The sequence below is a fragment of the Panthera uncia genome, chromosome B1 (assembly GCF_023721935.1).
Source record: "Panthera uncia isolate 11264 chromosome B1, Puncia_PCG_1.0, whole genome shotgun sequence".
Lineage (NCBI taxonomy): Eukaryota > Metazoa > Chordata > Mammalia > Carnivora > Felidae > Panthera > Panthera uncia.
In genome coordinates, this window is record NC_064811.1 from 131,740,765 (window position 1) to 131,750,763 (window position 9,999).

The 9,999-nt window shown below is 35.4% G+C and overlaps 1 protein-coding gene across 3 annotated transcripts in view; it reads left to right on the top strand.

Annotated features, from left to right (window-relative positions):
• Positions 1-9,999, top strand: part of GRIA2 (glutamate ionotropic receptor AMPA type subunit 2) — a 156,255-nt gene that overhangs the window by 142,241 nt on the left and 4,015 nt on the right. The gene's annotated exons all lie outside the window — the stretch shown is intronic.

Genomic DNA, 9,999 nt, shown 5'->3' on the forward strand with positions numbered 1-9,999 from the left:
TACTCCATAAACGAGGAAGAGAAATGAATTACCTCAACATAATAAAGTCCATGTATGAAACCCACAACAGACATCACATTCAATGATGAAACTGAAAACTTTTCTTCTAAATCAGGAACAAGAAAAGGATATCCAGTTATTGCCGCTTTTATTTGGCATAGCATAAGAAATCCTAGCCAGAGCAATTAGGCCAGAAAAAGAAATAAAAGACATCCAAATTGGAAAAGTAATAAATTTATCTCTGTTCAGAGATCACATGATCTTATATGTAGAAAACTCAAAGGATTCTACCAACCCCCCCCCAAAAAAACTGTAACTAATGAATTCAGTAGAGTTGCAAGGTACAAAATCAACATAAAAAAAACAGTTACATATCTATACACTAACAATTTCTGAAAGGAAATTAAGAAAACAATATTATTTACAATAGCATCAAAAAAAAAAATAAAATACTTAAGAATAAACTAAGCTAAGGAGGCAAAATAATTGTTCACTGAAAACTCCAAAAGATTGCTGCAAGAATTTAAAGAAGACACAAATAAATGGAAAGAATTCCTTGTTCATGGATTGAAAGATTTAATATTGTTGAAATGTCTATTCTGCCCCATTATTTGCAGATGCACTGCATTTCCTATGAAAATCCCAATGCTGGTTTTTGAAGAAATAGGAAGAAAATCGTAATATTCATATAGACTCATAAAGAATAAGAAATAGATAAACCAATCTAGGGGACCAGAAACAAACCTTACACTCCTGACTTCAAATGTATTAGAAAGGTATGGCACTGGCCCCAAGACGGACTTACAGACCAACAGAACAGAATAGAGAACCCAGAAGTAAACCCATGCATGTATGGTTAAGTGATCTTCGACAAAGATCCAAGACTCCATAGTGGGGAAAGGACAGTCTCTTCAGGAAACCGTGTTGGGATAACTGGATACCCACATGCAAAGAAATGAAATAAGAATCATACAGTGCACAAAAACAACTCAAAATTGGTTAAAGATTTAAAAGTAAGATCTGAAACTATACAGCTTTTATAAGAAAACGTAGGGGATAAGCTTTATGACTTTGGTCTTGGCAAAGGTTTTATGGAGATGACACAAAAGCACAAGCAACAAAATGGAATGTAGACCAGTGGACGACATCAAATTAAAAACTTGTGGAGTGCCTCGGTGGCTCAGTCAGCTGAGCCTCTGACTCTTGATTTCAGCCCAGGTCCTGATCCCAGGGTCATGGGATCAAGCCCTGCATGGGGCTGAGTGTGGAGCCTGATTGAGATTCTCTCTCTCTCTCTCTCTCTCTCTCTCTCTCTCTTTCTCTCTCTCTCTCTCTCTCTCCCTCTCCCTCTGCCTCTCTCCTCCACTTGCACTTTTCCTAAAAAAAAAAAAAAAAGAAAGAAAAAGAAAAAATACAAACTAACAAAATAAAAAGGTATTGCACTACAAAAGAAACAATCAATAGCATGAAAACACATCTAAGGAACTGAAGAAAGTATTTGCAAACCATAAATTTTGATAAAGGATTAATATCAGAGATATAAGTGACTTTTACAACTCAATAGCAAAAAAACCTACTAACCTCATTTAAAAAATTAGCAAAAGACATAAACGTTTCTCCAAAGAAGACCTACAAATGGTCAATGGTATATGAAAAGATAATACCACTAATCATCAGGGAAATACAAATCAAAACCACAATGAGGTATTGCCTCACACCAGTTAGGATGGCCATTAGAAAATAAATGAATGAATGAATGAATAAATAAATAAATAAATAAATAATTTTTAGTGTTGGTGAGGATGTGTAGAAATTGAAACCCTTCTGTGTTGTTGATGGGAATGGGAAATGGTGCAACCCCTATGGGAAATAATATGCAGTTTTCTTAGAAAGTTAAAAATAGAACTACCATATGATCTAACAATCCCACTTTTGGGTATTTATCCGAACAAATTGAAATCAATATCCCAAAAAGATATTTTCACTACCATCTTCATTACAGCATTATTCACAATATAGAAGTGGAAACACCCTAAGTGTCCATTGATGGATATTTGGAGGATGAAAGTGTGGTATATTACTCAATGGAATATTATTCAGCTGTTAAAAAAGGAAGGAAATCCTGACATACTGTGCAACGTGGATGAACCTAGAAGATGTTATACTAAGTGAAATAAGCCAGTTACAGAAGGACAAGTACTGTATGATTCCACTTAGGTGAGGTATCTGAAGCAGTCAAATTCATTGAAGCAGAAAGTAGAAATGTTATGGCTAAAGGAAGGGGGAAATTGAAAGTGGCTGTTCAGTGGATATAGATTCAGTCATGCAAGATGAAAAAGTTCTAAACGTCTTCTGTACAATAATATGCATATTGTTAACACTGTACTGTATACTTACAAATTTGTTAAGAGTAAGTTCATGTCATGTGTTTCTTTAAATCACAATAGAAAAAAAAGTTTCCCCAATAATACACACACACAACAGACCAAAACAAACAATCAGGAACGAATCTATCTTATTATGGGGTGTTTTGAAGTATGTAAAAATTTAAATGTATAAGATCTCTCTTGAATATTATGGTTGATGTTCCTTCTGACAAATAATGACAAGAATTCAAATAAATTTTACATATTAGTATTAAGACAAACAAAATGAGAGGCAGGTATGGATATTTATCCTTTTTCAATATTAAATATACCAATCATTAAAATGATGAGGTTTATGTACACATAAATGCATAGAAATTTTAATGTGGTTAGTATGATATAGTATATATTTAGAGGGTTTTTTTTAATGCTCTCAACTCTTATCCTTAAAAATGGATTTGCATTTGGAATATAGATACATGGTTTTCTTTACATATGTGCTGTAGGAATGGAGCACAGGAATGGAGAGAAGATGGACTTATCTTTTAGGTAATTTTACTTTTTTGTAAGTAACCTAAATCAAATACGTTTTAAGTATGTTGGAAAGATAAATTATATTCCAGTTCACAAGTTTCATGAATGGGATTTTCACTGGGGAAATCCCCATTAAAACAAAACCATTTCAGTGCTTGACAAAGGCAGAAAGTAGATTTGCTCTTCTGTTTGCCAATATGATGTTATTTTTATCTTCAAGCTTTTATTCCGCCCGTGTCAGAGGAAGACTTGTCCGTTTTACTATAAAGCTAATATCTCTGCCTGGGCCTTTGGAAACAGCTCTTTCCGATGATCAAAGATGTTGCTCTAAAATGTATACCCTAGTAATGTTTTTAGTCTTTCCATCTTCCTGGCCTTCAGTCTGTGTTCAGATGTGCCATAATTTGAAAAGTCTTTCTTGTAGCAATGTTCTCCTTTATCTTCGATTTCTCTTCTTCCTTCCCTTGAGCTGATAAATTTGTAAATTTATTTCCTAGAGCCTCCTTTTATTCCATTCTAGCCATTTTCTCCTTTCAAATCTGGTCTCCCCTAGAACTCTGAAAATTGCCTCCCTAAAAGAACCACTTAATGCCTTTCTAGCCAAATAGAAATGTTTTGTGTGTGTTTTCATGCTTTGTAAAAAGCTGTACTGTATTTAATACCATTGTGCAAATTCTTTTGATGCCTTTTTTCCTCCCTTAATTCATGAAAACCCAGTGCATTCTCACATTTTTTCTTTTTTCTCTAAGCCATCCTGTTTTGTCCTTACTAAGGCCACATGCTTTTGTCCTCCTACAACTTGTTTCAGAAAAACAGTTTTACAACCTTTATCTTTAAATACCATTCACATTTAATACACATAGTTATGGCATCCATAGAAGCATGAAGCTGTAAGAGTCAATGTTATTTTAGCTTCATTCAAAGAGACAGTGGGACACAAAGACTTCAAATGATGCACGATACAGAAAGTGACAAGGAGCACTCAATTTAAAATAATGAAGATTCCCTTGGTTCATTCTGACTATATGTTGTTCATGTTGGAAATTACATCTAAATAGAAGATGGACAGCAGATGCACTCTATACGCAGGGGGACTCTACTATTAAAAAATTAAAATTCCAGTGTATGCTAGTGAATTTTTAAAATTCTGATCTCAAATAAGTGACTGTAAGTCAGAAAATATATAAGCATTTTTTGCAAGGATTGGAGATTTGTAAGCAGTAAAGAGTAACAGAATGGGACATATGTGAAATTTGTTTTTCAGTACCAACTCTAGTGGTTTCCAGGTAGAGTTTTAATTTTGGCTTCCACCTGTAATGAAGCAATGGGCCATGCTATGAGTTCCTCAGGAAGGCTAAAGAATCAGGCAAAATGGTAAAATCCTTGGGGCACCTGGGTGGCTCAGTCAGTTGAGCATCTGCCTTTGGTTCACGTCTGAATACGGCTCCACTAAGGTCATGGTCTTGTGGTTTATGCATTTGAGCCCTGCATCGGGCTCCCTGCTGACGGCTCAGAGCCTGGAGCACATTTTGGACTCTGTGTCTCCCACTCTCTCTCTCTCTCTCTGCCCCTACCCCTCTCATACTCTCTCTCTCTCTCTCTCTCTCTCTCTCTCTCTCTGCCCCTCCCCCTCTCATACTCTCTCTCTCTCTCAAAAGTAAATCTTAAAAAATAAAAAAAGAGCCAAGCAAAACATGAAAACACTAAAATGAAGGGCAATTATTTTTTGTCCTAAATGTAAATTTTTACAGAATGTCAACCAAATGGACTAGGAAGAAAGTTATTAATTCACACATTGACACTCTAATTTATACATTCAGGATGCTTTAGGTAAATTCTTTCACTCACAGAAACAGTTACCTTATTAGTTACAATGCCACCTCAGACATTGTAGTTTTTCTAGAAAAAAAAAAGTTTCTCATGAAGAGTATCTCTATTTATGTTTGAAGGGAAAGTAAGTTCTAGAGATCCAAAAAACTGTGTAAATTCGCTCCTGATGCAGTCACGTCAACCATTTGGAAGTCTCCACTAATAACATTTGGACATCATTTGTGTTCAGTAATCATTTAGAATTCCCATCCCAGCAACAAATAATCTGAAATTGTGAGTGGGTATTTTGATATTTTATAGAAGTTAGTGGGTAAATGAGATTTTTTAAAAAGGAAACTGTCGAAAGAATTAATAGACTAGTAAAGAATGCCCACAATGCACCATCTATACTTCCTACTCATTCTTGAGTAAATGTGTATGTTTCAGAATGATAATAACCATTTCCTTTAAAAACTCATTTTCCCCCTTTAGGGGGAAAAAGCTTATTTAGCTGTTAGAAAAATTAATGCTTGTAGTACTATATATGAGGAAGAAACAAAACTAAGTTCAAGTGACTGTTGGCTTCTTTCATAGAAAAGGAGCCATCTTTTCTTTAGATATAATTATATCTGGTCTGTTGAGTTTATATGGAACTTTCCCCCAACAATACTAGACAGTGGCTTAGTTTCTTTTTAAGTAAATATTAAAATTTCACACGGTTATTTTCTGTGAACTATTAGTCAAGCTTATATGCCCATTACTAACATCTAACCATGGAAAGAGATTTGAATAGCCACATTTGAAGAGCCGTGGCTCCATAAGAAACACAGGGTAGTCCGGAGTGTTGTCCTGACCGGGCTGTTGTTTGTCTCTTCTTAACAAGGCATCACTTATCTCCTCATCAAAATGTGATGGCAGATGACATCTTGAAGAAACCCATTTCACTTTATCATACTTCCTGAAAGAACATTTAATTGAACATTAAACTGAAAAGTTAATTTAACATTAAACTTAAAAAGCATAGTCTTTTTTTTTTTTTTTTTTGGCTCTGTTGTAGTACTTAGATTTGGGGGATGGGTGGAAAAGGGAGTTGTAATGATTCCTAGTAAAGGCTTAGATGGCCCCGGAAGATTCGAAACCAATGCCAGCCCTTCGTTTTCCTTCTGCCCTGTATCATTCTCATCTCTCGGGACCAGTATTACCAATGATAAGAAAGTGTGTCATTTATTTAAAAAGTCAGTATGTTTTGACTGTGTTCTCTCTCCTACCGTGCTGAAACATGCTCACATTTAGACATTGCTTAAGAGGGTAGTGATCATCATGTCCCGGTGCTCATCTTCAAAGGTCACACACCGCGGTTAAGTGAGTCAATTTGATCAGTGTTCGACCTACATTTTTCAGGTAATTGCCTAAATTTTCTAGATGCTTTTGTTGTAGAATAATGTCTGTAACATACATTGCCGGAATACAGAATTTTAATAGGAAACACTATTTATTTACATTACCTTAATTGACCCCATGGGATAGCATTAACTTGGAAAAAAAAATCCCTATTTTTTTTTTCTTTTTAGTCTATTTGTAAATATATTATAAGAAGTGAGTTGTCAAGACGCTGGAGTGGTTAGGAAGATTATAGTGTACTCTCCAGGGTATCAGATAACCCATTAACTTACAAATCAGGCCAAATTAAACATTGTCACCTAAACTACCTGGCAAGAAAAATAACTATAATTTCTCATGCAGGCTCTTGCATGGGAAGCCGAGGGAGAATTTCCTTTTGCCTTTGGATCGCTTTTCTGCTGGTTTCTTTTTTCAATTGCTGTGGTTTTGGGAAAAAAAAAAAAAAAAAAAAAAAAAAAAACAGGATATCTAGGCATCATCTATTTATTTAGTTCAGACTAATAATTTTTCTGAAACTGAATAAAAATTAAACGCAGATCCTTTGAACTGTCTCTCAGTGAATATGTAGTCAGATTGTTCCTGTTCTTTTTTGAAGGCAGCTAGAAAGTTCAAATCAAATGTCTTGAATGAAGTTTTCAACATAACAATATTATACTGTTCATAATTTACCCTCCTTGTGCACATTTAGCCATATCTGTCCAAACAAATAGCTCTTTCTTTTTTTAATTTTTTAATATTTATTTATTTTTGAGAGAGAGAGGGAGCACAAGTGGGGAGGGCAGAGAGGGAGACACAGAATCCAAGGCAGGCTCCAGGCCCCTAGCTGTCAGCACAGAGCCTGACGCGGGCCGGAACCCACGAATCAGGAGGTCATGGCCTGAGCTGAAGTCCGACGCCCAGCCAGCTGAGCCACCCAGGTGCCCCGTCCAAGCACATGGCTCTTGAACAGATATGGTTATGAAAACATTTCATTAACTTTGCTCAGGAAGTAAACAGTAAACGAACTACTGGAAGACAAATGAATGAACTCACTGGGAAAATGTGTGCATCTTTCAAAAACTCTGACCTATGAAAAAATTACTTTTAGCTTTATGCAGTATCAGCATAGATCCTTTATAATTTATAGATTATATTAATTTATGGATTTTTAAGTAATCCATAATTATATCATAAAATCCTAGTCAGTTAAAAAATATGCCAGAATACATGTGAAGCCCAGTCACAAAAAGTGACTGATTTAACTTACTAGAACTTATATGTCTAGATTACCATGTCAGAATTGTATATCTTCTAAATGATTCAACATTCCCAAGATTGAGTAGCCCTGTCAAAACACTGTCATATAGATATGTTTTTTTCCAGATTACATTTTGAAATTCTTTACTCCTTAGAAATATTGTTTTATTCATACATTGAAAAATATATTTCAGTGGAAAGATTTTATGAATGAAACTGGAAATTTTTCCTTACTTCACCAATATTATGTTTTACATAATCCAAATCATTTAAATGTCCCTTCAAAAACTGAGTCTTTATAAACAAAAAAGCAGACTCTTAAATATAGAGAACAGGAGTGCTTGGGTGGGGCTCAGTTGGTTGAGTGTCCAGCTCTTGATTTCGACTTGGGTCACAATCTCAGTGTTCATGAGTACAAGCCCTCGGTCATAGGGCTTTGTGTTGACAGTGAGGAGCCTGCTTGGGATTTCTCTGCTCCTCGTCTACTCACAGTGTCTCTCTCTGTCTCTCAAAATAAATAAATAAGCTTTAAAAAAAAAAAAAAAAAAAAAAGAACAAACTGGTAGTTGCCAGAAGGGAGGGAGGTATTTGGGAGAATGGGTGAAGTAGGTGAAAGGGATTAAGATTACATTTATTGTGCTGAGCACTGAGTGATGTATAAAACGGTTGAATCACTGTATTGTACACCTGAAACTAACATAACACTGTATGTTAATTATACTGGAATTTACAAAAGCAAGTACCTTTGTAACAGCTTGAATATGTAAATCTAAACAAAACGAAAGTCTTTGAAGAGAAGTCATCTTGGGGCACCTACCTGGGTGGCTCCGTTGGTTAAGCAATTGACTCTTGATCTCAACTCAGGTCATGATCTCACGGTTTGTGAGGTTAAACTCTGGGTGGGCCTTTGTGCTGACAGTGCAGAGCCTGCTTGGAATTCTCTCTCTCTTCCTCTCCCTCACCCCTTGTGTGCATTCTCTCTTTCTCTCAAAATAAATGAATAAACTTAAAAAAAGAGAGAGAGAGAGAAGTCATTTTGACTTTAATTTCTATATTTCCTTTTACATCATTGCTACTTTTTGGATTTTTCCTGAAGGGCGTACATATTTGTGAAGCATTTTACAAGATATTTTTTCATGTACCAAAATTGATATTTCAAGCTTAGAATAATTGATATTTAATGGCTGATTGGATAAAATAATCATATAACTTAATTTTGTGCTCTTCCTTACCAGCATATGATTTTATTTCAAAACATTTTGATATTACCTACTTTTGTGGAAATTCATGTTACAAAAAGACTTTGGAGTTTAAATGAGATTGTGTGATATATAATCAAACTCAAATATTTTAGCATGTTTTAATTTGGTAGAGACTATGAGGGAAAAATGTAGGAGAAAAAAACAATATAAACATCTTCTATAGTAGGCAAAGATGAAAAGAAAGCAAAACTAGTCTCCTTTCTAGCCAATTCTCAGGGTGTTCAATTAGCATACATTACTTACGAATCTTTTACATGCAAGATGCACGAGACACTGTGAGGGTTATGAAGATAAAATTTCCCTAATTGGGGACCTGGTGGATTTTCATAGTCGTGGATGTACTGTCACAACAGAGAGGAAGCCTGATTCCTTAGGTAATTGAGTTTAAAATGTGTTATCGCAAGAGGGGGCACTGTTTAGAAATAGGAACAGATTTAAGAATGGTTTAGATAAGAGGCATTTGGGTGGCTCAGTGGGTTAAGTGTCCCAACTTGGGCTCAGGTCATGATCTCGGGGTTTGTGAGTTCAAGCCCTGCATTTGGCTTTGTGCTGACAGCTCCGAGCCTAGAGCCTACTTCGGATTCTGTCTCTCTCTCTCTTTGCCCCTCCCCCACACATGCCCTTCCTCCTTCCCTCTCTCTTTCAAAATAAATAAACATTAAAACATTTTTAAAAATTAAAAAAAAAAGAGTGGTTTAGGGAAAGAATAGTTTAGAAGATATAGATGTTTAAAAAATCACTAATAAGTAAGGAACTCATGTAGGTTTAGAGTGAAGTATTTTGGGGGGAGGACATCTGGATCTTCTTACAGCAGAGACCATTGAGCTGCTATGGTCCACAGACTGTCTCACTATAGCAGGTCCCTCTTCCAGTGGAGATAAAGAAGAGGTACAACCAGTGTCTGAGCACGTCTCACTGTTACCTGAATTATAAACTTCAGTGATACAAGCTTACCCCATACTTCATTTACACTCGACTCTGGATTTTCACCAAAATTGAATACTTACATATGCATACGTATGTGTGTGTGTGTATACATACATCTATCTATGTGATAGGTAGATAGATAGATAGATAGATAGATCTGCCCTCATTCCTAAGTCAGTATTCTAAGCAAACTTGGATTTGCATTATATTTGCTTATAATGAATTGATTTATCCTTGCTTTCTCTAAGATAAAGATTATGTTTTTTTTTTAATTCCTTAGAGTGAGAAATAAGCACAAAGCCCCTAAAATCTCATGAATCTTAAAAGTAAATTTTCAATTTCAAGTTTCTATTTCAAACCTCCTACACTACGATAGTAAAAGGGGTTATTCAGAGTCACTTTCCCAAGAGGGATTCAGGTCAGTTGAGAGATTGTGAATAGAAAAACAAGCCGATATTCAAATC